Source organism: Rhipicephalus sanguineus, chromosome 1 (assembly GCF_013339695.2).
Source record: "Rhipicephalus sanguineus isolate Rsan-2018 chromosome 1, BIME_Rsan_1.4, whole genome shotgun sequence".
In the NCBI taxonomy this organism is placed as follows: domain Eukaryota; kingdom Metazoa; phylum Arthropoda; class Arachnida; order Ixodida; family Ixodidae; genus Rhipicephalus; species Rhipicephalus sanguineus.
In genome coordinates this window covers 238,822,131-238,846,862 of record NC_051176.1, presented here as the reverse complement: position 1 = coordinate 238,846,862, position 24,732 = coordinate 238,822,131, and the positions used below count along the sequence as shown (strand labels likewise).

At 49.7% G+C, this 24,732-nt stretch overlaps 1 protein-coding gene across 3 annotated transcripts in view; it reads left to right on the top strand.

The window, feature by feature from the left end:
* The window catches only part of LOC119375239 (zinc finger homeobox protein 4), a 252,257-nt gene that overhangs the window by 153,019 nt on the left and 74,506 nt on the right, over window positions 1-24,732 (top strand). For all 3 annotated transcript variants that reach the window (XM_037645431.2, XM_049420444.1, XM_037645423.2), the window contains one exon: window positions 13,938-13,970. The gene's annotated coding sequence lies outside the window, so the exon portion shown is untranslated. The remainder of the gene's footprint in view (window positions 1-13,937; window positions 13,971-24,732) is intronic.

The window sequence follows — 24,732 nt, the reverse complement described above, 5'->3', positions numbered from 1 at the left end:
GTTCCAACGCCGGCCACGTGAAACCGCCGCGTAGCTCGTAGTCTGAAGTTCGGAGAATCTCATATACGGAGGGGATTGTTCTGTTATTGTCTGCGACGTCACTTGAGAACCTGGCGGTCTGCTGTCCTGTCTCAGATGGTCCTCTGACGTCACCAAGCGTCGCTGCCACCTCCTAGAGCTAAACAGAGCCCCTTTATGCCGAAGCGTGCTAGAAACGCCTTTGCTCGTCGCTTCCTGCCGTCGTTGAGTCGGGTCACGCCACCGTCTTGCGGGTAACGCGGTGTAGAACATAGTAAAGACTGTTCGAGTCAGTCTTGCCTGCTTGTGGGTGGACTTGCGCTCAATGACACGCATGCTTGCCTTTAAAGGGACACTAAAGAGAAACAATGAATTGGTTTAGATTGATAAAGTGTGCTCGGAGAACTCTTGTGTCGTTCATTTCACCACCATAGGTTTATTATTAGAGGAGAAAACCAAGTTCAAAGTCTCATTTTTAAATTTCGCGCCGAACTTTGTAATTCGTGACGTAAAAGGTTTCAAAGAGCATTTAACGTATTTTGGCGCCACTGGCTCGACGAAATTTCCACAAACTCGTTATGTCAAGTCTCTTGCCCCCTCAGAGGACAACGTACTTCGATTTAACCGATTAGGAACTACGTAGGCCCAAGCAGGCGCCGTCAAAAATATGTGACGTCACGGCAAATGGTGCGGCAACTCCAAGGTGGCGTCGCCACCTGTATTTTCTTTTTGCGCGTTTTCTCGCTTATTAAGCGTCTTCTCGCAGCAAGCGTGGTGTTTTTGGTATCGTGGAAGACTACTTTACTAATGCGAGAAAAATCGTTTTGCTCTTTAGTGTCCCTTTAAGGCACGTATTACTTGCGTCACATTCAGGCAAATGTACTACATTGCAGGCGGCCTCAGTGCATATGACGTTTCGAATCTCCGAGATACTTCATACTCGGCGACAACTTATCTTGACAGTGGAGCGAAGGCTACGGAGGCGGGGCTTCCGCATATTCGTGTTGCTCCGCAAGTAGTGCGGCAGCTTGCGGCTGATGTCGGTTTTGCTCGCTCCCAATTTAGAAAAACATATAGGGAGTATGCACTGAAACTGAGCCGCAATGTGGCGCTGCGGTGCCGCGAGCTGGGCGCCATTTTTGCGGTTCTCGTGCAGCAGCCGGCCCACACTTGCTACTGTGTTTGCTGTGTGTACGCGCTAGGTGTTGTGTGGTGTTTCGTTGACTTCCTTGTACTCGTGTGTTTCATTAACGATAGTACGGCGTTGGAACTGTCCCCTACCACTGCGTGTTGCATGGACTTGTAAAAGTGCCCAAGCCGCAGGACGTTGTTGCGCGGCGAGCTGCGTCAATCGGCTATGGTGAACTGCGCTGTTTACGGTTGCTCCAACCGCACAAGAAACAGCCCCAACGACGAGAACTTTCAACTGGTAGGGTTCTATGTCGTGCCGAAAGTTATATCGGAACAGTGTGCGAAGACAACGGAGCTGTCGTCAAAGCGGAGAGCTCTTTGCGGTGGCAGATGCATTCTGTCCATCCGTGCATGATCGACCATCCCGGCGTGTCACTGCTGCCTCCAAGTAAAAGAGCACTGCTCCAACGTGTGACCACGCCTCGCCAAGGCCAGCCATGCACGTGCAGTGCGCGCACAGAACTTCACCATCAGGCTTGATTAGTAGCCACGGCAGCAGCGGCTTTTCTTTAAACCCTTGTGAGTGGCGGACCTGCGCAGACAGTAAGATAAATCAGTGTTCAGCGCGCGCGATTAGATTTTTAGAGCACTACTTCAAGCCAGGGAAGCCGCCGGGGTGGGGGTGGGGGTGCTAGAGCTGCCCCTAAAATTCTGCCTGCCCCCTCGAGCAAACATGGTCAAAACACAACGCATATGTTCCCTGCCCCCCTGAAGGAACTCGCTTGTCTTCGGTGCCCCCCTCCCTTAGCATCAAAATCCTGGCGCCGCCCCTGCTCCAAGCGCTAAAAACACGCGAAACACAGCGACAACTTGGCTGCCCATCTAGTGATAGCGGCAAGAAAGTACGATGGGCTGGACGCCATATCAGCGACTGATAGCAAGCTTTACCACTTTAGCACCCGATCACTAACTTTACGGACACCTAGAACAAGCCGTTAAGTCGGGAACATGCGGTACAATATGTACAGCCTACCTTTGAAACGACGACGATGTTGCCATCACGAAGAGTTTCACCCTTGGTGGCTCCACGAGGCCGCTTGTGACATAATTGTGAGCCTCCAAGGACTTGTAGCTCTTAAGCTGCTCCCGGGTCACGAAACTTGTCCCGTGAACAAGATAATCGTTGATAGCCGCACGGTCTACGCTGGGATAGCAGCCAACATCGTTCGTGAACTGGTCATCGGAAAGCGCCAAGGGTCGTCGCTACCGCAATTTTGCGACTGTGATGTGGTATCTCCTGCGCTCGGATCAGACAGCGACGTTGGCGTAGTCGCTGGAGCAGCATCTTTTCCCTGCGGCAACACGGCGATCGCTTTGCACAGCCAGGCAAATTACTAGCATCCGTGCAACACGCAGTGGTAGGGATAGTTCGAACGCCGTACATCGTTAATGAAACACGCGAGTACACGGAAGTAAGGAAACACCACACAAAATTAACACCTACAGAGTAGCCAGCGTGGGTCGGCTGCTGCACGAGAACCGCAAAAATGGCGCCAGCTCGGGGCACCGCAGCGCCACATTGCGGCTCAGTTTCAGTGCATACTCCCTATACACGAAAAATGCGAACGGGGGTGACATTTAGATTGTTCAGTGTACATTTCGTGTCGTAATACTAGTATATTTTTCTTGAGAGCTAAAGAGCACGTTTGCAGCCGCACACTGGCAAACCGTCACGGACGCCATGTTTACTTTGGAAAACGGGCGTGCTGAAAAGGTGGTGCTGTCTAAGAAATGGAACAGAAAAGGAAAGGATTCTGCAAAGTGAACAATAACTGGTATTTCACCTACGACTTCCCGCAACTGTTTGAGGTCTCATAATAATAAAGCAGCATTGACCCCGAACCCTGGAGTATCCAACCAGTTTCTCTGGTCCTGCGTAAGAAGGCGTCTAGGCCGAAAGCTGCTCGTGAATGGTTTCACTTGCGCTGCATTCACCGTGGCACCGTGCTTCCATGGCACGCACGCGTAGCACCGCTACGCTCACGGTGACGCACGCTGACTTCGGGCGCGCGCGTGGCTTTGCCATCGGGGCTGCCGCCAGGGTTGTGGGGGCGCCGCTAGTTTCCCGGACGACACGCCATTCCCCACGCGGGGAGCTCCGGTCTGCATGTGCGGGCTTCGGTTGCCGCGGCGGGGCAGCAACGCCGAGTGACAGATGGCCAGTCCCCCCACCCCTCGTTGCGGCCGCGATGCCCCCCCCTGCGCTCTGTTAGCGCTCCCTTCCGCTTTTCCATTGGATTGCGGACTCCCGCTAGGCACACGCGGTCAGTCGCCTTCCTGCCCCGTGACTAGCCTAGCCCGTCTGTTCCTCGCTTACTCTGCACTCATTTCCAGGCACACCCTGCTCTCCCGGAGAGCTGGCTTCTCTGGGCGCGTAAACGCCTCGTCTTGTCTCGTTCCTGTATTTCGTTTTCATGTATATATTTACAAGCTCGTGTACCTGATGGAGGCGACCTTGAGTGAACGGGAGACGCGGTGGGCTTGCGTACTCTTCGACACGGCAGCGCCATGCACATACCACTACTCTCTTTCTCTCTTTTCCTGGTGAATGAAGTGGAAAGTCAATGGTGATTTCCTTCAGGAGTGTTCGCTGGTCATTACGCAAACACGAAGGTGCGGAAACGTTCCCATTTCAGCTATCAACCGCAGACGCCCGTTGCATTTAGTTTCTGCATGTCATAGTTGGGGACATTTTTACTCGAGAGATTTGTCACTTCCGATACCGTGAGGTTAATTTCAATCATATATATCTTTCTTTCCACTTGTAAGCATTCGCCGCCGGTTCGTTTAAACAAACGTGTGTAGAAAGTCTTTCAACATCATTTCCTCGTGAGCCCACTCCTCGCCGAAGAGCAGCTGTCGTTTCCACCACTTCCTCACCATCATCGTCGAGCTGGGCGGGACTCAATATCAGCACTACTGTGCATTAAAACGCGATCCCCATCCCACCACTTCCTTCGCCAAACAAAGGACAACTTATTTTTCTTTACCATTCTCTGTTACATATAGGAATAAGATCTTACCCTTTTAAAGTGACACCGATGTGCGTCGTTAGGATGTATGCTATGCACTGAAAGCAAAAGGTATCCAAGAACGCCTGTCGATACACTAAAAAAAAATGCTGATTTTTGTTGGTGATATACTAATGGAAACACGGCGACACATTTTTCATGTCGAGGCAGGGACGTTCAAGCAGAGAAGCTGCTGGCCCGAACTGCCGGGCGTTGCCCTTGTAAGCTGTCCTAAGACATTCAAGCATAATGTGTGTACATTAACGCGCAGTCGCTTTATTATTATTTTACTTCTCACCACAGCTATAGGTTGGATTTATGAACTGAAAAACGACATTTTCGTCTGAGCAAGCATTCCTTCTTTTAATCTGTCTCCACTTGGCACTACGGCAGTGCAGAAAACGTAAAATTATACGACGTTCGTTATTGAAACTGAGTTGACGGAATCATTATTCGTTGTTGGAGGTCATCTCCTTTAGGTTTCTGCTGTTAATCGATCATCTTGACTAGGCAAATAAGAAATTTCTCTCTGGCTCTGGTTTTAAACGGCCGTTTATCGATACCATCATTTTCTTGAGACCTCACTCTGCCATGTGGGCATGAAACAGACTGCATTCTTCCACAGACTCTAATATGCGTTAGTAAGCAACGGTCTTTCACTTGGTTTGCCCCTCCGCAAACGGGTCATTCAACAATGTATCCGGTCGAAGTACAATCAGGCACTATCGCACTGGTGCGCACGGGTCAAGAACGCGGTATCTGTGGCAGATATTCGTTGTTGACAGCTGCGATTCCATTGACACGTGCGGTGCGTGTCGTGAGCGCGTGTACTTTGTGTCCAGCTTCTACACTAGGAACGTGCCGAGCGCTGATTACCATTCTGTCGCGCCGACAGCGCGTAAAGACTGCGCTCAAGGCGTAATTGGGACTCATTTTCGCGCTTATCGCTCGTCCCTTTTTTTATTATTATTATTCCACATGTGGCGCCGTGCACCGCTGCAGTGACAACCGGGAGGCGACGGAGCGACACGCCAACACGAGTGGCGAGGGAAGGAGCGAGGGAGATGTTCCCTCGTGTGGGACGCCGAAACAGCGTCATGTTCGGCGGAGGGGGCATGCGTGGTCACGTCCGATGCGCCCGGCGTTCGCAGGTGACGCCACAGGAAGTAGCAGTTCGTACGGCTCGGTATACGTGCAACACCTCCGCTCAGTCGTGCTTCGGCCACTGTTCTCTTGTCTCTGTTATCTGTGTTTTCGTTGTGCGCGAGCGTTTCGTTTGTTTAAGACGCTGTCCTTTTTCGTCTTCGATCTCGGCGTCGTGCGAGCGCCGCTTGGCGCGAGTACTACCCCTCTTATCGGGGCCTGTGATCTTAGCGCGAGCGCGATGATATCTCTTGGTGCTCGACGAACGGCCACTGCTTCTCGTGAGCCGACTAATCATGCGAAAATAAGACGGAACACATGTCTTCTCTTCGCTTGGCCGTTACTTTTTCATAGGGCAATCTCAACACGACCGAACTATCGTCACTCTCCGTACCCGAAGGCTGCCACGTGCTAGCAACTATGGCAAGTGCTGTTTCCGTGCCTCTAAAGTATCTTTGCATTCGTCCAGGTGCATGTGTGCTTGTCGGTGCTACGCTTCAGAGGATGCGTAACCGTAACTGCGCCTGCCTATGTAATGTTTAAGGTCTGAGTAGATGAGGACCAGTGAATGCAGTAAGTAGGCTGCTGGAGGAGTATTTGTACGATGTTACGGAAGCAATGTGTCATTCTCAACTTGCACTGTGCTGTTTCGAGATGCGCCGCAAATACGCGGATTGGATTGAGACGAAGTTCTTGACCATGCTGATGCTACACCGGCTTGGCAGTCGTGGTGACGATAGCGCTTACCGCCTGATGAGTTGGGTCATACGTAACTGCTGCAAGTCGAAATGAAACTGCGATTTTTGTTCGGAATTTCAAGTTTCGATAAGTCACCCACGTGAATCTCTAATGTACGAATAATGTCTTACCTCTAGTAGAAGCATCCGTTAACTTTCATTTTCGCGAAAAAGTTGTTTTGGAGCGTGCACAAGGCGAACGTTACGAAAATCAAAATGTAGCCTGCCATTAAAGTGGACTGCTGCAGTCCCTGTCATAGTGCTAGCCACGCATACGTCTAAGCTAGTCCGCTCATCGCATCGATCTGCAAGCGTTCTGTACATTGTTTATTGTCGTTGCATTTTTGCTCGGCCTCACGTTCTCACGATAGGCGCTGCTTTCTCGTGAGCTGCAACACGTGCAGGACCAGTTCCTTTCCTTCCGTTTGGTATTTTGCTTCGCCCGACCGCATACCGTCTTCGTTCCGGGAGGTTACTATAGAGGCTCCTAGGTCGTCCATTCTTTTTCCCCATTATAGAAAGCCCCGAGACTTCTCGTTAAGCAGTGTGCATTTTTCTTCCCTTCTTCCTAGGAACGCTGCTGTATGGCTATTTCAAGGCATTCCGCAGCTGCATGCGCAAGTGTCCCCTTCGCCTCAGGTGACAAGACCATCTCGCTGTTCGTTCCGGACACCGACAGTTTAAGCTGTCTTGGGTCGTAAGCCCTCTTTTTTTTTTTTTCTTCCTCCCTAGAAGCAGCATGGCCATTGCTCTGTTCAGGCTTCGGAGAACAATTACCGCAAGCCGTGGGTGTCTCCAAAATTGTCTCCGTGTCTTGGCCCTCGCGTATTCCTTGGTCCGTGGGTGCTTGCTCTCCCATCTGCAAAGCCTAATGGCGTACGCAGAATGCGAGAGAGCCGGTTGGGAGAAAGTGTGCGGAGGAAAGAGAAGAAAAGGAGGCGCAGTGGTCGACGCTGCTTGAGTGCACCCCTGAACGCTTCCGTCTGTAAAACAGGACCAGGAACAATGGCAAATCTCTTCCGGGGACTGGGCGCTATGCTGCGACGCTGCTTTGTTTCTTTTCACTGCATCCCGGCTGCCTGTCCCGTCTTTTGTCTTCTCCTGCTGCTCTTCCTTTTTATCGCTGTCGTGCGTCCTTTAGCCACCTCAAGGCCATGACAGCGTGAATCCGGTGCGCCCAGCCGTCGCTATGCGTTCTTCTCGGGATCGTCTTCCCTTTGTGCCTGCTTCCACGGCATTTGAAACAAACACCGCTCCCGAGAGCTCTGTCTTCTCGAAAAATCTGGCAGGAAAGGGCGCTGGGAAACGTGTGTACGGGGCGGGGGGAACAACGGCGTCGTGAAATGCAACTGCCGTCTGGATGGCTGTCACTGGGACGTATCGAGCTAGTCGAACACTGCTGCTGGGGCTCCTCTGCGTGGGCTTCTTTTCTTCCAGGGATTAAAGCTTTGTAATTAGCTCTCCGAGCAATAATTACGGTCGCCTTTCCGTGCCTTCCCCCGATCAGCGTGCATTCGGGCGTCGTGGATGACCTTGGCGGCGCGCCCCCTTTCCCCGCCGTCGATTTTCGTCTTCGCCACTGCCATTGCCATTTGGAGAAGGTGGCGCGCTTTGAGGAGGCTATTTTGTCGCCCTCGCTCCTTGTCTACATCTGCTGCGAGGAGAAGAGCCACCGTGCGCGCGCGGCCGGACGAGCCTCGAAAAGCGTCGTGAAAAATGGTGGCGGTTTTCCTGATGACAACGCTGCCGGTGGTTATCGTCCGTCGCCGTTGTACTACTGACCGGAATGCGCCATGGACATTAGTGGTCCTGCGGCAGTTGAGCGTGACGGACGTTCTTATGTCCGCGACGCTGCTGAACGTGCACGTTCGAAGAGCAAAATTGTTTGCGCTGCAAAATTGTTTGCGCTCCAATGCGTGGCTAGTGAAGGGATGAGATTCTGTTTTGAAAACAAAATACGAAAACATCGAGTGCGAATACCCGTGCACACACACGTAATGACTGCATGAACAAATAGAGAAAGACAATGCACGTGCGACGAAAAGGCGTGAATAGAATGGCTACAGTTGAGTTGTTGCTCGGGGCATTACAGGCCCAGTCTGCTCTAATCTATCCGCTCTTCAGACTGATTAATGCGACTGGCACTTTGAACGCGTTCCTTTCTTCAGGCGTCATTTTCTTGAGGCGCGTGGCTTGCGGCAGCCGCGTGTCGCTCTTCTTTCCCACTTGACTCTGCTTTCTAGTATCCAAAGCTGTATTCTGCTTATGCTACATTGAAACGACAGTCGCTCGGCTCGCGAAGGCCGCACATAATCGCGTCGCTAGTCCGGGAATATCTGCGTAGAGCAACCACCGTCTGTTAAGCTAGACGACCCCGAGAAAGCATGGGCAATGTTCTCGTAGTACTCGTAAAGAAAAGTGCAGGTGCATTCAAGTCAGCGCAGCTGCATTTGTGTACAGGTCCTTCACCTCTCAACTTAAGACGCGCCATGAGCGCGTAGTTCTCAAACTACAAAAGCGTATGCGCACGATATCTGGTCGAAGTTGCCTAAACGTTTTGGCATTCGCTTGTTACTTTTGTCAGCGGCCGTTGTTCTGGGGGAGTACTTATGCAATTTTCAGATCGGTTTCGGTATTCGATTCCTGGCGCCACGAGATATGCGAGTTTGGGCTTGTCTTTCTCCTCATGCGTCTGCTTTTGGCGTAATTAGCATGGCTGTGTGGTTCGAACCAGAGTTCTAAGCTTTGCAGGGTTAGAGACACTTCATCTTATAGGGTGATTTTCCGCGGAAACTATAGAGCAAGCTACCGTAGCGATCTTTTGGGCACCTGTCATGTGTTTGTTGCTTTGGCAAAGCCTATTATTCCAAGGTGACCACTTGCTTGGCTCTTACACTTGCACGAGTCATATTCATACTGCTTCGAACACATGCCTTAATGTGGTGGTAGTTTTTTTTTTTTTTTTTTTTAATGACAAATGACTCTTCGCGCTTCTGCATTGGCTTTGACACCGATTTTTATCACCAGCGCAGGATAACACCCAGGTGCCGCATGAATACAGTTGTGCACCCAATGTTATGTATAATATCTAAGGAATGTAATTTTATTAAGGCTGTAGGTGCAGTAGCTGACCAGCTTGGCTTAGGCTCCCAGATATAGGCAACAAAAATTAACCCGCGAATCACGACACCGAATCGACAACATTCCTATGCTTGGAACGCTCCATCAAATTAGGGCTCCCGTTAAACGTAAACGGGTAGTATGGATCGCATCGCTGGAGTACCGCTGTGGAGCGCGGTGGCATTGCAAGAGGTGGTACTAGTAAACGAATGAAACGAATATTGATGCATTCTGTTCGCGTGCCACACAAACAATGGTTTTTTTTTTTTACGTACTGAATCGCAGCTATTTGGATGAACAGGGACCTTCTGTATCTTCGCATAGCAGCACATCAGTGCCACGAGAGCCTAACCTTGCAGCTCGTTCTAAAATCCTGACGCCGTTGTCGCTTGCCGGCCGCTCGCGGTATGCCTTTGACGCATACGCTTTCCTATCGATCCCGCGCCCACTCGGCGCTGAGTCCGTGAAAATACCGACCATTTATTGACACGCGAATCAGGAACAATCTTCCATCAGTTTCGCGATAAAGCGGTAGAGAGAGGCTTGCAGGTATTAGAAGACGCCCACTGGCAATCTGTACGGACCCCGCCGTTCCCGTTTTCCTCGAGATGAGAAAACGAAATCGTAGGTGGCGCCTTTTCTCCGTTTCCTAGACACTTTTTCTTCCGCTTCTATACCCCCCCCCCCTTATTGTTTTTTGCCTTCCTGTGTGTGTGTGTGTGTGGTGTGTGTGTGTGTGTGGTGTGTGTGTGTGTGTGTGTGTGTGTGTGTGTGTGTGTGTGTGGTGTGTGTGTGTGTGTGTGTGTGTGTGTGTGTGTGTGTGTGTGTGTGTGTGTGTGTGTGTGTGTGTGTGTGTGTGTGTGTGTGTGTGTGTGTGTGTGTGTGTGTGTGTGTGTGTGTGTGTGTGTGTGTGTGTGTGTGTGTGTGTGTGTGTGTGTGTGTGTGTGTGTTGTTGTTGAGATGACTGACAGGGCCTCGCAGGTCGCGCCAAGAGCCAATAAATATTCCGCTGTTGCTAGTTTCCACAACGTTGCTCACTTGCCTGGAACTTCAGAGGTCGACCGACTCGGTCTTTGCAGAGGTACCCTATTGTGTTAAGCTTCGAGCAATGCATTAACTCTTCTCGTTTTTGTACCTTCGCTCATTCCGTTTTCATTCCGTCGCTTGGTTATCACGCACGGCGCGGTGATGATTCTTCAAGTGCAGTACGCATACAATAGTATACCTCATTCTGGCTGCAGGCGGTTTTCATGTCCAGCGACCTTCGGGTAACCTTATGCGATGGTTCTAAAAAATAACCGTTTCGATTAACTAGTATTTTATGATCATGTCGCAAGTATGATAAATTTTGCCTTTTAGCATTATGGCCTGTCTTGGAGGATGTACACTCGAAATTTGTGGGATAATTCATTCAGATAACTATTGAATCCATCAAAACTGATATTTCTGTGAAGTGTTATGTGTAGAATAAGTTGGAAGTATGTCGAGTAGTCAGGCGCATCTTGCGACATCTTCAGTTATGTTGAATTGTGCTTTCAAGCTCTCAACAGTGTGTCGTTCAGATCAATTGGCCATATCGAAATTGCACTCGATAACAGTGAAGTGTTCATCGGGAGGAGCTTGCCAGAGAAATTTCACAGTTACGCGTTATATTAAGGCGCTGCAGGTATTTCGAAATAGGCGTCGGATAACCTTGAAGGCACCTTGTAAAGAGGCGACTTTAGTCTGTTTGTTTCTAAAACGTTGTTTCAGAAGCTTATTTTCGTTAATTTTGCAGTAAACTATTACTATGTCATTATTAATGGTTAAAATAATGGCGTTTGTTTCTCTATTTTAATGGCATGGAAACCTGGGCGAGCTGGTAATTGTTCATTTTAACGCAAAGCGCGAAATGGACAAAGGCGGAGCTTTCAAGAAAACTGGACGAGCGTAAAACACGTTTTCTTTCTCCCCCCCCCCCTTGTAATGTGTGTGTGAACGTGCAGGTCTTCGAAATGTTTTCTGGTGCACGGTATGAGTGAAGTCCTTGCAAATATAGCTAAATAAACAGTGTCAACGGCTCATTTAGGCTACAGTGTAGTGGTTCCTTACTTACAAACAACCCATCAGACCTCAGTAGCCGCTGTCATAATTTGGTCGGGTACGCCTGGCTGCTGTACTGTAAACATGTAGAACTTCAGCATCAGCTTTCAAAGGGTGAGTTGCTGCGGGCATCATCACCCACAGTAAGGTATTTTTAGGGGCGAAGCTCCTTAAGGCGGCACCCGTTCGTCCCTCGTAGTAGTGCGTAACCAGTCGTAACGCTAGTACCAGATCTTGACCTCCAAGGTGGTGCCGGTGGGAGATTTTTCCTGTGCGTTGTTGAACAATAAAAAATTCTTCTCGCTGCAAACAAAGCCAAATTCTTCTGTCTCTCATTCCCCATTAGCAGCCATTGGCATGTTCCAGTAGGAAACGTTAGTAGAAGTAGAAGTGTAAGTGTTAGCTAAAAGCCGACTTCTTCTGTGTCTCATTCCCATTAGCAGCCATTGTTTACCTCCAAGGTAGTGCCTGGTGAGATTTCTCCTGTGCGTGATTAAACAATAAAAATTTTGTTCAAAACGCCGTTGATTGATGAAATAAACCAACGAAAGACGTCAGATGTTTTCTAAAAGCAAAACGAAAGAACGCCAGATGTTTCTAAAGCAAAACGAAAAGACGCCAGCTGCTTAACGAAAGACGCCAGATGTTTTCTAAAGCAATGGTTTTCTAAACAATGAAAATTCACAGCGTACATGTAAAATTAAAGTGAGCTGCAAGTCGTCATAACTCATCGAACCTTTAGTATAAACGCGCCCGATCTCACGTCGGTGTTGATGTACTGGGCAGAATTCACGGAAGATTCACGGTTTACCGATGAACCTCCGCAGCTTCGCCCACTCATCATTCACTCCGTGGATATGCTGTGATTTTTCTTATTTGTTTTTACTTCTCCTCCTTTCTAGACCATTTTGTGACCATTTTGCTGCTGCCGAAGCGCAAGTTACCAATAAACACAGATGGCAGAATTACTGCTAAAAAGTAATTAAATTGCACTATTAATTAGTTTTATAGAATCTCAAAAGTGTGATTAAATTACACTACAAATTACAGCTGGCTGATTATAATGACATTACATTACTGTTACTTTTGAAAAGTAACCAGGTTACATTGAAATTACTTCAACAAGAGTTAACAAAAGCAAAGTTATACAAGCCTTCGAGTGCAGATGCGGCGCGGCTTTTCTGTGAACCTGCCTCGTTGCCACGTTTGGGGTTTTGCACTCTGGTTAACTTGCCGCTGTTGTTATTTTTCTTTCCCTTTCTGGGGAAGCTCTTTTATGAAATAAAGGACAGGTTACATTTCATTCAAAAGTAATTGGGGAAGTAACAAGTAATTTACTTGAAATTACTCGCTCTAGGTAATTCATTACATTGCTCATTTACTAGCCACCAAAAGGAATTCATTACATTACCCATGACAGCAAAAAGTAACTTAATTACTGCAATTGCATTACTGCCAAGTATGCCAATAACGCTCAACTTAATGTGCTCTTTAGTGTCACTTTTTATAACGCTAAACTTTAGAATAGCTTCTCTAAGCTGATTGCGCAATGGTTCTGGTTTATAGACTTCGGCACTTATATGCAAGGCTGTCCGTTTAAACCGTTATAACCCTCTGTGTAAGCGAGGCATTGTCAATTTGCGTTATCGTGGTGAGCTGTCGAGGAGAAGGCGTTAGGCGATGTACAGGAAGGCTGTGAAAAAATAATTCCACAAGGACCGGAAACGCCTCTTTGCTGAGTGAAGGTGCCGGGCACCACGGCGTCCTTTGTCTGGAATTCTGCTTCGCTGGACGGTTGCGTTGTCATTGTGCAATGCCACAAAAGTCCTCCAAGTTTGTGTTGTTGCTTTGACGTCGCTAGCGGAGTGTAAGAAGATCGGGTGTGTTTGAACGCCGCGTGATGTGGTCGGTGGCGCCATGCGAAGCACGGTTCTAACTGATGACGTCGGCACTTCGTCGCTAAGCTCAAGTTGTTAGCTGGGCCTTGTGCTTTAACTGTTACTGGACTTTGAACAATAATACTTGCTGTAACAATATTACGCATGGACTTGAAGGGCAAATTCTTTTGGGGGATGAGGAGGAATAACATTATTTGGAGTCAGCTCGAGAGGGAGGGGGAGGGTCAAGACGTATTTTTGAGCTAGTTGGTTCATACATGCAGTAAAACAGCGCCAGCGAAAAACAAGGGACTAAACGGAGAGGAACGACACGTACACACGGCGCTTAGACACATGGATCGTCGTCTGGTCCCTTGTTTTCGCTGGCGCTGTTTTACTGCAAGGAGGTGGGGGACACAGTCTGGTCGCCTAAACGGCGGCCAGTGGCCCTTGGGTCCTGGCGGCGTCCTTAGTTTTACCTGAAGTGCAGAAGTCATAGAAGAAGCGCATGGTTTAAAAACAAGTGTGGTGGCTCACAAGCTCGGTCACTACAAGAATTTACGGTGTGTGCGCCATGTTCAACTGAGAAAGATGAACAAGTGACTGCTTTACTTTTATAGCGCCCCTGGTATGAAAGTGTTCCCATGAAAGGTCGGGGTCTTATGAAGTCACCGGCGAGTGGGAGCGTTCGTGCGGCGCGCATGTTGGATCTGGTTGTTCAGTGAACTTAAAAGCTCTTTGTCTGGTTTTGTCTGCAGGTGCAGTTTCTTGAAGCCTTCTCAACATGCTAGGTGAGTACACGATACCTTTCTTTTCCATGTCGCAAGCAGATGTTTGCTGAGGCCCGGCCACTGTTGGGGCAAATGTGCATCTGATCGGCTGACGCATTAAAATGAAGCGCGAACTTAACGAACAAACGTCATTTGTAGCGTGTTCCGAATAATTCGTTATTTTACATTTTTATTATTATATTATCCACAGAAAAACGAGGCCTAGACGAAGGCGCACTTATTTTTACAGGGCTTTGACAAAGTGTGCTAAATTGGTGGGTGTTTTTGAACATTCTGCATCAGACGGCAGAAGCGAAAATTATCTAAACAACCTTTGTTCGCGCTTCACTTTAGTGCGATGGTATGTCGGGAGTGTATGCTCAGTGCTCATTTTCGTACTTAGGAGCGTGCAAGGCGACTAAGTACGAAAGGACAGCGCTCCTTCACGCCTCTATGGCGCGCTTTGCTATTTAGTTGTCGAGTCTACAGCACGGTCATGTTGTGAGGCAGTACACCATGCATTGATACGTCGTCGGCGAGAGGTTGGCATAGTATCACATCGCTATAGTTTCGCATCCTTTCCGCCGTCGGGAATGGGGTTTTTTCTGGGAGCTTTAAGTATTCTGGACTGACAGAGAGATCGAGCGTACAGAATATGCGATGGTGCAGCAGCCCAGTGGTATAAATACAATACACAATATTTATTCACCTGACATCAAGCTGCACCCCAGTATTAACCGAATCAAAAGCTGTGTATCGAGGCTATGAAGTGAAAATGTGAACTTTTGTCATCGCTTAGAAGCTTAAGCAAAATGGCAGAAAATGTAATACCAAGGCTTTACATTTCCGAGTCCTGCGTAACTCTATCCTCTTTTTTTTTTTTTGTCAGTGTAAGCTTGTATACCCGCTAGTCCAGCTTGCAATGCACTCGGAAACCTCCTGGAAACGCGAATTTATGTTTGTTCCACTGTTGCTTGGTTGTGTCGCCGCCTTACGCTCATGAAAGACACGTCAGCAATGTCTCGGCCCTTAGCGGAGCCGCTGATCTACGTCGACACTTCGATTGATTTTCTTTTGACCCTCTCGTTTCCCGCGAATGACGTCTCTGTGGTCGCACTCTGGAGCTCTGCTCGGTGGTCGCCTGTCGTGTTTCGCCGGCACTGGCTGGCCGTGGTCAGTCGCGGGACGCAGCTGCGTTCTACGAAAACGTGTCCTGGAGACCAGTTGGTCATCGACGCGCTCGCCCAGAGGCGCAGCTGTGGGTCCCTCGCTACGGAAAAAAAGAAAACGAAAGGAAAGAACGCACCGCCAAGTCACACAAATTGCGTCGCTGTGACAGAGCCGTTTGTCGTCTTTGACACCCTTTTTCCCTTTCCGCACTGACGAATGGTGCGAGGCGCTGGTATTTTTATTAACAGTCCAGCCCGGGGCGACTGGACGCTTGTCTCTATGCATGCCATCTGCGCCAATCAGCGCCCGTGAAGGAGCTCGGTTCACAGCCTCATATATCCGTTGTCAGGTCAGGCGAAAGAAAGCGGTACGCAGGAAGCAAAAAATAAAGCGAAAAAGAAAAACTCGGCCTCGGAATATGTGAAACCTTCATTAGTTAGCTGGCTGAAACGGCTGGGTACCGCACACACATCATCGCTCGGAACGGATACGGCTATTGTTCTGTAAGTATGCGCTTCCGCTTATTGCCATCGCGATGCACACAGATGGCAAGAGATATTAGTTTGTGAGGATTCGTGCCTTGTTTGAGAAGGTTGAGGTAAAAGGCTATCGCACCTTGCTAACCAGCGACAACGCGAGTGAAGTTTGACGCAGTAGTTACCTCCAAGAACGTTCCCGATACATATGACTAATAGTTTCTCATTTTATATTGGGGGAAATATCGTCTGACAGAACGGTTTATAGATCTTGGTTAGACAAAATGTAGCAGCTGCAGCGCTTGCGTTCGGCTACGGCAGCCTGCTTGCAACGGTCGTCGAAAAGTGCGCCTGAAATTGAACTTACTCTCTCGCACGAATGCTCTGGCTGTAATCTGCGCATTTTCTTCAGAGGAGAGCAGCATCATCGCTTCCTGTGCTCTGTCAAGAGCTCAGCGGCGCTGCCGTCGGTATTTGCTCTGCTGGCTCCAGCAAGTGCGTGAGTTGGCAAGGCGACTGGTCGTTCTCCCTAAGCTCGTCTACCGGCAAAGCGTTATGTATCAAGAAGTTGCTGTTATTGCTAGTCTGCTGGCAGGGCCGGTGGATTGCGCTTGAGCGCCTAAGCGAGTGATAAACGAGCTTGTTTGACTAAGCGCATTGCCCGCGGAGAAAGTCTAGCCGCGCTAGCCGCGGCGGCGAGAGGGACCGCCGTCTGCGAGGCGGAGGAGGGGAAACCCGCGGGCCGCCGTTGACGGAGCGTCACCTGAATGTCGTGTGGGAACGGGCCGTTCGAGCGATCGGGCCCATCTCCTGTTCTCGCTGGTGTGCGGTTGCGTTCCGTGCCGATCGTTTGCATAGGTTGCTGGCATAGTGTCGGCTGCAGCCGCGTTCCCGCGCTCCTGGGCTCGGTGTTGGTTGCATCACATCCCGTCTTTATCGCGCGCCGACTGGCGCGATGTTTTGACGTATCGCGAGAACTGCTGCCTATCATGTCACGTTATACAGGATGTCGGGCGACCCGAGATTCCGCGTCCTGTTTGGGAAAGTCAAGACCCACGGAAACAGGCGGCGGATTGCAGGAGTCTTCCGCAGCGCAGGCTGCGTTGTATGTAATGAATCCTGCCAGCGAGAAATGATCATCTTATCACGTCCAAACAACAACATTCTTGCTTTTGTATTGTGGTCTCCTGGTCAAGTAGGAGAGCACTTAGCGTTTGCTTTCTTGGCGCTTAGAGCATGCTGCCGTTCTCAACAATCATCAACGACAACCGCTGTGCTTGGTGAGATCCACAGCACTGCCTATGTGTCGACATTCTACTCTATTCAGCCCTCAGCTTGATCGTACACCCGTTGACGGGTGAGCGCCTTGACGCGTTCGTGCACGGCGGCTTCCTTTAACGAGTGCACGCTGTCGCGGACAGTCTCTGTGTCTTCCTGCCGCCAGAGCAGCAGGCTTATTGTTTCCCGGGAAAAATCGGGGCCACCTGTACTTTTGCGCTGCTCGTCCGGTCGTGAGCCGGGCAAGCCTCTCTAATTACGCCCAAATGAGGCTGGCCCGCGCGCGCCCTCTTCTCTCTGAGCGCGCGGCTGCAGGGCGGCGGGGGCCGCGTCAGGCGCCAGCTGGCTGCCCAGTTTCCGCACCACCGGACTCGCCGATTGGTGCCGCAGATCTGCGAATGCATTCACCGCTGCCGAACGCAGGCAAGGGCCCCCCTTTCTGTTTGCTTTCTCAGGAGGCAGCTTCGATGCTGGCTGACGCATGCTTTTCTTTCTGCCTCACCCTCTCCGCGAAAGTACCGGCACGACGGCGTAAGCGCGAGCGTTTCCGGTAGCGGCGAGAAAGAAGAAAGAAAGGAAGAGAGAAAAAAAAACATATATGTACCGAGCCGCGTTTTGGTGAACGTCTTGGGCGTGCCTGCACCGTAGCTCCTCGCTACGGAAATCAAGCGTGCTTCGCAAGTTGGCTTCGTATGGGGCGTCTTAACGCCATTGATGAAACTAATTGCTCGTATTCGCAGTTCCGACGCGAGCATCGTTTCTAACCGAGCGCGTTCGCGCCCGCAGGGCGTCTGTGCTTTGACAGTTCGAGACGACGTCGCCGTACGTCGAGCAGATTTTAAACAGCTGCTTTCTAGGTGGCGGCCCGGGTTGTGCGCAGATTTGCTCGCGTCATCGCTCGGGCAAAATCCAGAAGCCACCGTTTGCGCGGGCCGGATCCGGCGCGTTTCCCGCGCGCCTGCTCCCCAGGGTCGCGGCGAGCGCGCTCGCGTCGATGTGTTACGCCGCCGGTGTCTCAAGGCTCTCGCGCTTTAATTACTTGTTTCTACCGGGCTCACGTGGCACTCGCTTTCCTCGCCCGCACCTCCTCCTTTTCTCTGGCGCACTTTAATGACAGTGACGAGTCCCGTCAAAACGATCCTGTAGTGTATCCGGGATAGTCTCGGGCGGCCCTCTCCAGCCTCGCCGTCTTCTCATCATCATCAGTGGCGCTTAATTTATTTGCTCCTTTTCCTCGGAGCGCCTTTGTTGGTGGCGCTTTTTTTTTCCCCTCTCCCGCCGGCGTTATTATTTGGCGCATCGGGAGCGAGTGTTTTGTGGTGCGTGCTCCCGTCCATCCGTCCGTCCGTCGCCAGGAGGGCGAGAAGGCTGGACGGCGAGTCGTGCCCGTTCGCGAGATGCGAGAAAAACCTTTGCTTTCTTTCTTTTCCTTCCGCCACTGCCTTCGTTGTTCTTTTGCGCCGGTACCTCTGCTATTTGGCGCCTCAAATTGGTTATAATACGGCTTGCGTTTTTTCGTAGATATAATTACAGTACTCGCCTTCGTGAGTGCGGCGGACTTTGCACGCTTTCTGTCTGGCCGTCGCCCTTTCCTGCATGCGGCGCCCGCGAGGAGGCCGACAGAAAATGACTGAGAGCGTTTATAATTACAAAGCCCTCGCTCATTTTCCAGTCGTCTCGTGGCGTCGTTTGGAGGCGCCCCTCTTCACGAGCAGCAGCCCGCTTTCTTTTCACTGTTCACTGCCGACTTTCCTGTTATTTCGTCCTTTCTTCGTACGCTAATAACGTCTACTTAGTGACGGACAGACGTAGATGAGATGGTAGATGACTGGAATCCCTCCGTAGTTTGTCCCCCCTCTTCCTGTGCCAGCAGCCGCGTGAGCCCCTCGTCACGCTGGCGTGTTTGTACAAAAGAAACCGGGGGCCCAGCGGATCGCCAGAAAAGCTCGGAACTGGCGAGGGCTGGTCACGCAGCGAGAGCAACGCGCCCCTGGGTCGCTTGCGTGCACGCTCTTGCTGTGGCCGCTTTCGTGAGCACGGCTCCCCTTCCCGCGCCTGCCGCCCGCCGGTTGCATGCAAAGCTCGTGGCACTTCTCCGACGCTCCGAGATGGACAGGTACTGGTCGGGGGGCCGGCAAACGCCTCCGTCATGAGTGTCCATGTCGCAGCTATGCTTTAAGGTCTTGTGGACGATGTAGAATTTACAGTGTTGGCGGTAACGCGTTACAAGTAACGGCGTTACCGGTAACGCGTTACTTTTTTCGGTAACTTAGTAACGTACTAGTTACAATTAAGAAACTGTAACGGGTAACGTACTTACGTTAACATTTTTCGGTAACGTGTGGTGTCACGTTACTCGTTACTTTTTCATCCTGGGGGTGCCGTTTTCTCAGAGCTCGCCCTGACAAATTCTTTTGTCGCAGCGTCGGACTGCTGTCGGCCTGCCAGGCATTGACCACGAAAGCGCGGCGGAATTGCTTTTTTTTTTGTGGTAATTGTGGGGACCAATTTCTTAAGACGCGCCGACTCCTTGTGTGGAGGTTTGGGCCATCGCCACACAAAGCTTCATCTGCGCCGCATAATTCGCCATGAGAAACTGTACGTACATGCTTCTCGTGGAAGTGGATGTAGCAGATGGATTGCTGGCACCTGCGCCTTTTCGTAACCTCCTTGGGTTTACTCCATACCACGTGCTTATCGTGAAATTTTTTACGTGGGGGCAACGAAGAACTCCCCCGAGAGGCTGCGACAACATAAAAACGGTGTCCGCAAGTTCGTGTGACAAAGGAGTACACTCGCTGAGCATAGCATGGTAAACCGACCACCGCATCGAATTCGACAACTCCCGCGTCGTCGACTTAAGCGGCTTTCTGTGGAATTCTGGTCCATCCAGGCGACAGCCGGTAACGTCAACCGATCTACAGGTGCGCTGCCGATCGAGAGTCTGCCATATTGTGGAGAATAGGCGTGACCCCCGGCTGGAAGAAAACCCTGAAAAAGAATGCGAGCGGGACGCGAAACGTAGAATTTTTTCTTGTAACGCAAAAAAAAAAAAAATTGTTTTTACTCACTACCTTAATACCGCTGTCACACGAACAGCCTTAACCGCGGTTAAGCTAACTACGGTTACGGCTAACCACGGTTACGGCTAACCACGATTACAGGTAGCTACACGGCAGACATTACCGCAGTTAGTGTAGTAATCGTGGTTATTGCAAACGGGTGATTCCACGAGAGATCCACACGGATCCGAAAATAGATATTCTAGATTTGATTGAGTATTTTATATTTTATGCATGTCCCATGCCAGTATCCCGAAAAGGAACTTAATTTTCTTATTAACTGCATAATTTACGAGGGAAAAATATCAAATTCATTTCGGAGGGACCAATTTCATTACCTGTCGTTCTCGAAAATTCACGACGTTGTAAAACACAAATATTATCGTTACAAAGAAGATATTTTGTGTATGAAATGTATGCGCGACAAAGAGTAAAGTAACATTGTTTGAAACTTGTAGAGCTAAGGAAACTGTTTTTGAAAAATGTCTAAATTGATAAGGCTTATCAACTTTGTTTTAAAAATAAATTTTGCTTTTTCTATCTGCAACTGCAGCGAAGTTTCTGGTTATTGAACTCCTGAGCGAGTGAGGCTGACCTTGAACACCCTCACATAAACGCTCGCAATTTTTGCGGTAATTATACCGGTTAAAGTGAACAAAAAAGGTTTATGCACAGATATTTTTTTACGTGACTAGCCCATTTAAGCATTTCTTTACTACTGCAAAATTCGCGCATCTATTTTGCTAGCAGAAGCACACCATGAGAATTATTGTAAATTTCTTGAGATTTCATTGATGCTTTCTTTGCGAATAGCGTTGATGATTGAATCTCATATTCTGTATAATGTCACATTGAGAAAAATGGCTTCACCATGTGTCAGAGTCAGAAACCATCACACGGAACTCTAAAGGCAACTTTAAGCCACTATACTATTGCTAACGTCCGGTACATTTGTGCAAGTATTACTCGTTAAATCAGCATTTTGGGTATATTCGTTGTTTGGGTTAGAAGTTTTATGTGAAACATAAATTTCAGATTTAATTTATTGGTATTGTGGGTTCCTGCAGCAAAGACACATCGATTAAAATTTATGATTGCGGAGTAACGGCAGAGGTAACGTCCGTTACTTTTTTTCGGTAACGGTAACGCGTTACATTTTTTTGTAGGTAACGTAGGGCGGTAACGCGTTCCTTTTTTGATAGTGTAACGAGTAACGTATTTAGTTACTTTTTTTCAGTAACGCCTACAACACTGTGTAGAAAAAACAAAACGCCACCACCGGTGCGCGCGTTAGAACTTTTCGTGTGTTGAAATCGTGGCGTGGATATATTTGTTTGGCTAGACAAATGTGCGGAATGATTTCGCCACATTTCCTCGGCAAACTCTCTGCATACCATGCCGAACGGGCTATTCAAAAGCTCAAGTTGACTGTCCTGCGATGCCTTCTTAGGTTACAAAAAGTTCCTTCCTAATCCTATAAACCAGCTTCACCGTATTTCTTTGTGAAGGAAATGGTAATGCCGTCTGTGGAACTCTGAGGCGAGCAAGTTGGAACGTATTGATACTGAGGCTGGTGCGGTAGAATTTCTGTCCTCGTTTCTACCAAGCCTGTCTCGCTTGTCGGTTATTAGTTGAGGAACTTGTCTGCTGTAAAGTCGATATTTACAAGGCGAGCACGAAAGCAGGAAAGCACGCATTCTTGTCTAATGCGCTGACAGAGGTCGATTATGCAGCACCAACTAGCCCAACGCCGGCCTTGCTGCTCGGAAGGCGGCGCACGGTAGGAGAGGGGGGTGTGAGTTGCGTCACTCCATTGAGAAACAATGCCTCTCCCGAAAGACCGTTGGGGCATTAAGATTTAATCGGATCTGCAGAAAACTGCGAAGCTATTACAGCTGTGCAACTGACCACACATTCAATGCGCGCTGTAAAAATGCAATACTTGTGTGAGAATGGCATAGAGTGGCAGTCTGCCAAATTACGAGAATGCTAGAGGTACTGGGTTCGGTTACCAGCGCAGCTGGGATCCCACTTGTCTAGGCCCTCACCCGTCTGTATACTCGCGGTGTAAAGAGAGAAAGGGAGAAACAAAAGAAAGGAAAGACAGGAACAAGTGTTGAATGGAAAGGATAGCCCGCTCTGCTGGTCTGTGGCTGAGGTCATTTGGTGAGAAAATAGTTTTGCTCGCGCATTCGCAGTATCATTTTTGCAAGTCGTGCTCGGTCTACAGCGAAGTCCGGCGCGTGGGTTGACTAGGATTAAAAAAAAAAGACTGCTCCGGTGTTTCGGACGCTCATTCGTGTAGTTATTTCACTGCTGTAAGAAAAGGAACCTGGAAGAGCAAGCATTGGCGACTCTGTTATGATGAAGAATCCAGGGACGGATGGGGGTATATGACGGCATATGACCAGCCGAAAGATTTTCCCAATAGGAAAAAAAAAAATGTTTCGACAAAGAACGACGCCAGATGTAGTTACACTGGTAAAAATCTGTAAGAGCACTAAACAGCTTTCGCTTCACGTTTACGGCCGGTTAATCAGTCTCATCCTGTTTATGCGACGAAAGCCGATTTTCTTTCTTTTTTTGGCCAGGCGTTGCACATGATCAGCAACGTTCGGCAGTGACTCGTATCGCTGCAAACAAATGGATGCTCTCGGAACAAGACAGCATTTCTTATTATATATATTTTTTTCTGTCTGCTGCGGTGTCCGTGAGCCCAACGCGTGGATCGGCTGCAGCATGAACTCATACGTTCTCGTGACAGTCGTTCCGCGGCTACAGTGACGATGAAAGCTAAGGTGCCACATATAAATATGAACCGTTGATAATTATCGATGAAAGCTATATACCGCATCTGCTGTCGCTAGTAAGGTTTATTCAAAGGTCTGCGTACTATCACGCTATAGAGAGACGTAAAGCGGCTAAGTCGGCAGCAGTGTAGTCTTCACAAAACTACTACTACTCGCTTGTTTTCGTCGAGCAGAGTCGTAACTCTTAACGTACGCTTTTACGATGGTCCGTACCAACGAGCTCCCCTTTCTGCCGCTCTCAGCTGATAAAAAGTCCCAGCATAGCGAATCTACACTAATCGAGGTCTGCCACATGTGTCTGTAGGACAGTGAGAACACGGGACCGCTGCCCATTCAGGGCGTGCTTAAAATAAGTGATCGTCAGTACTGTCACGTTTTAACCAAAGATTCCGAGGTTTAAATTTTCACCGCCTTAATTTTGCGCGTAAGCTTTTCTCGTGTCTGGTCGATGGCAGAAGCTCACCACGGCGTTTCTATTTTCTATTATTTTATCATTATTTTTGGTCCAAAGCTGATGGGTGAATAGTATCCAGAGCGCTGCCGAGAGCCATCGCGTAGCAGCGCATTCACTGCGCCATGTGGCGCGCCAGTCAAGTGCCCCACGTGCACAGGCGTGTGTGTATCACCAGAGGACGGGTCGCTTCCTTCAGCCAAATCACTTCATCGTCCTCAGCCCAAGCGTCTTCGGGTGGAGCTGCCGCGGTTGCCGGCTTTTGGCAGCGGCGCACGTCCCCTCCTGTACTACTGCGCTTGAACCGAACCATAAATTTCTGGTGGAAGGTTAACTCGCGCTCGACCTGCCAGTATTTTACGGCTGGCGGTGTATTTTGCCGTTTCCTTTCTTTCGGTTCCGGCGAGCTTTATTGTTTTTACGGCTTCCGAAAAGAGATCTCTTGGCGACGGAGAAAGGGCGCGACTGTGTTCGGACGCGCTTCCCTTTCGGGGCGAGGGCCTCCTTTCTCGTGGGCTCTTCGTGCCGCCGGGTCCGATGGACGACGGCTGGCTTGCGCCGCGCTGCTGGGTGGGCCCTGTTTCTGCGAATGCGGCCTCTGCCGCTTTAAATTACTGCCGCTTTGGACGTCCGTTCCAGCTTTCTTCTTTTCCGTGCATGCCGTACTCCCCCCCCCCCCCCTCCCCCAGCGACGCGACAGTCGTCAGCGCGACTCCTCTCGGCCGTTCCCCCGTACCGTCATTTACGCCACGCAGGTTTTCGCAGGGGACAGCAGCAGTTTTCACGGGATATGCTGTAGCAAACGCTTGCTTCGCCGGGCTATGCTGGCCTATTCGTATAATAGCCGCTTGGAACGTTTCTCGCTTAATGAATAGCTGAAATAATGCTCACGTCCGCAACAGCTCAGTCAACAGGGACGTACCGTATTGCATGATTCTAGCGCGCTCCCGAATGCAACGCGCAGGTAATTTTGCGTGAGGAAAATTGAAAAAAAAAAAAAAGGAAAGAAACGAACAAAAGAAAACCTGATGCCGATTTCGCTTTGAGCCCGACTGTAACACCCACATGACTTTGAGGGCTAAATTTAAGGAAAAGAAGGGGCGCGTTAGAATTATGTTACACCGATATTGCGAAATTCATCGATATGCTTGTGAGAATTAAACGTCTGTTAACACTGATCGTGGCTTCGACACTCAGCGTTGTCACCAGTGACGAGACGGCCGACTGTCAACAGCGCCGCACGCAGACTTTGCCGAGTGGCTGTTTACGAAGCATCACGGCACGCCCAACTAAGCTGCCGCGTAAGTGCACCGGGGTGAGAACGACAGCGGCGTGAAAATGAAGAGTGCGCGTAGAGGGTCGGGAGAAGGGAGCGGTGGACTCTTTCTCTCCTCTTTACTTATCTCTCTTTTGTTCCAGCAGAGACAGCGCGTAGGCGATTAACATTCCAAATGATGGATCCCAGGAAAGTACGTGGAATAGCCGGGCAAGAAGGGCTGTGTGTTCGTGGACGGATTAATTGGTGCCCTGCGTATT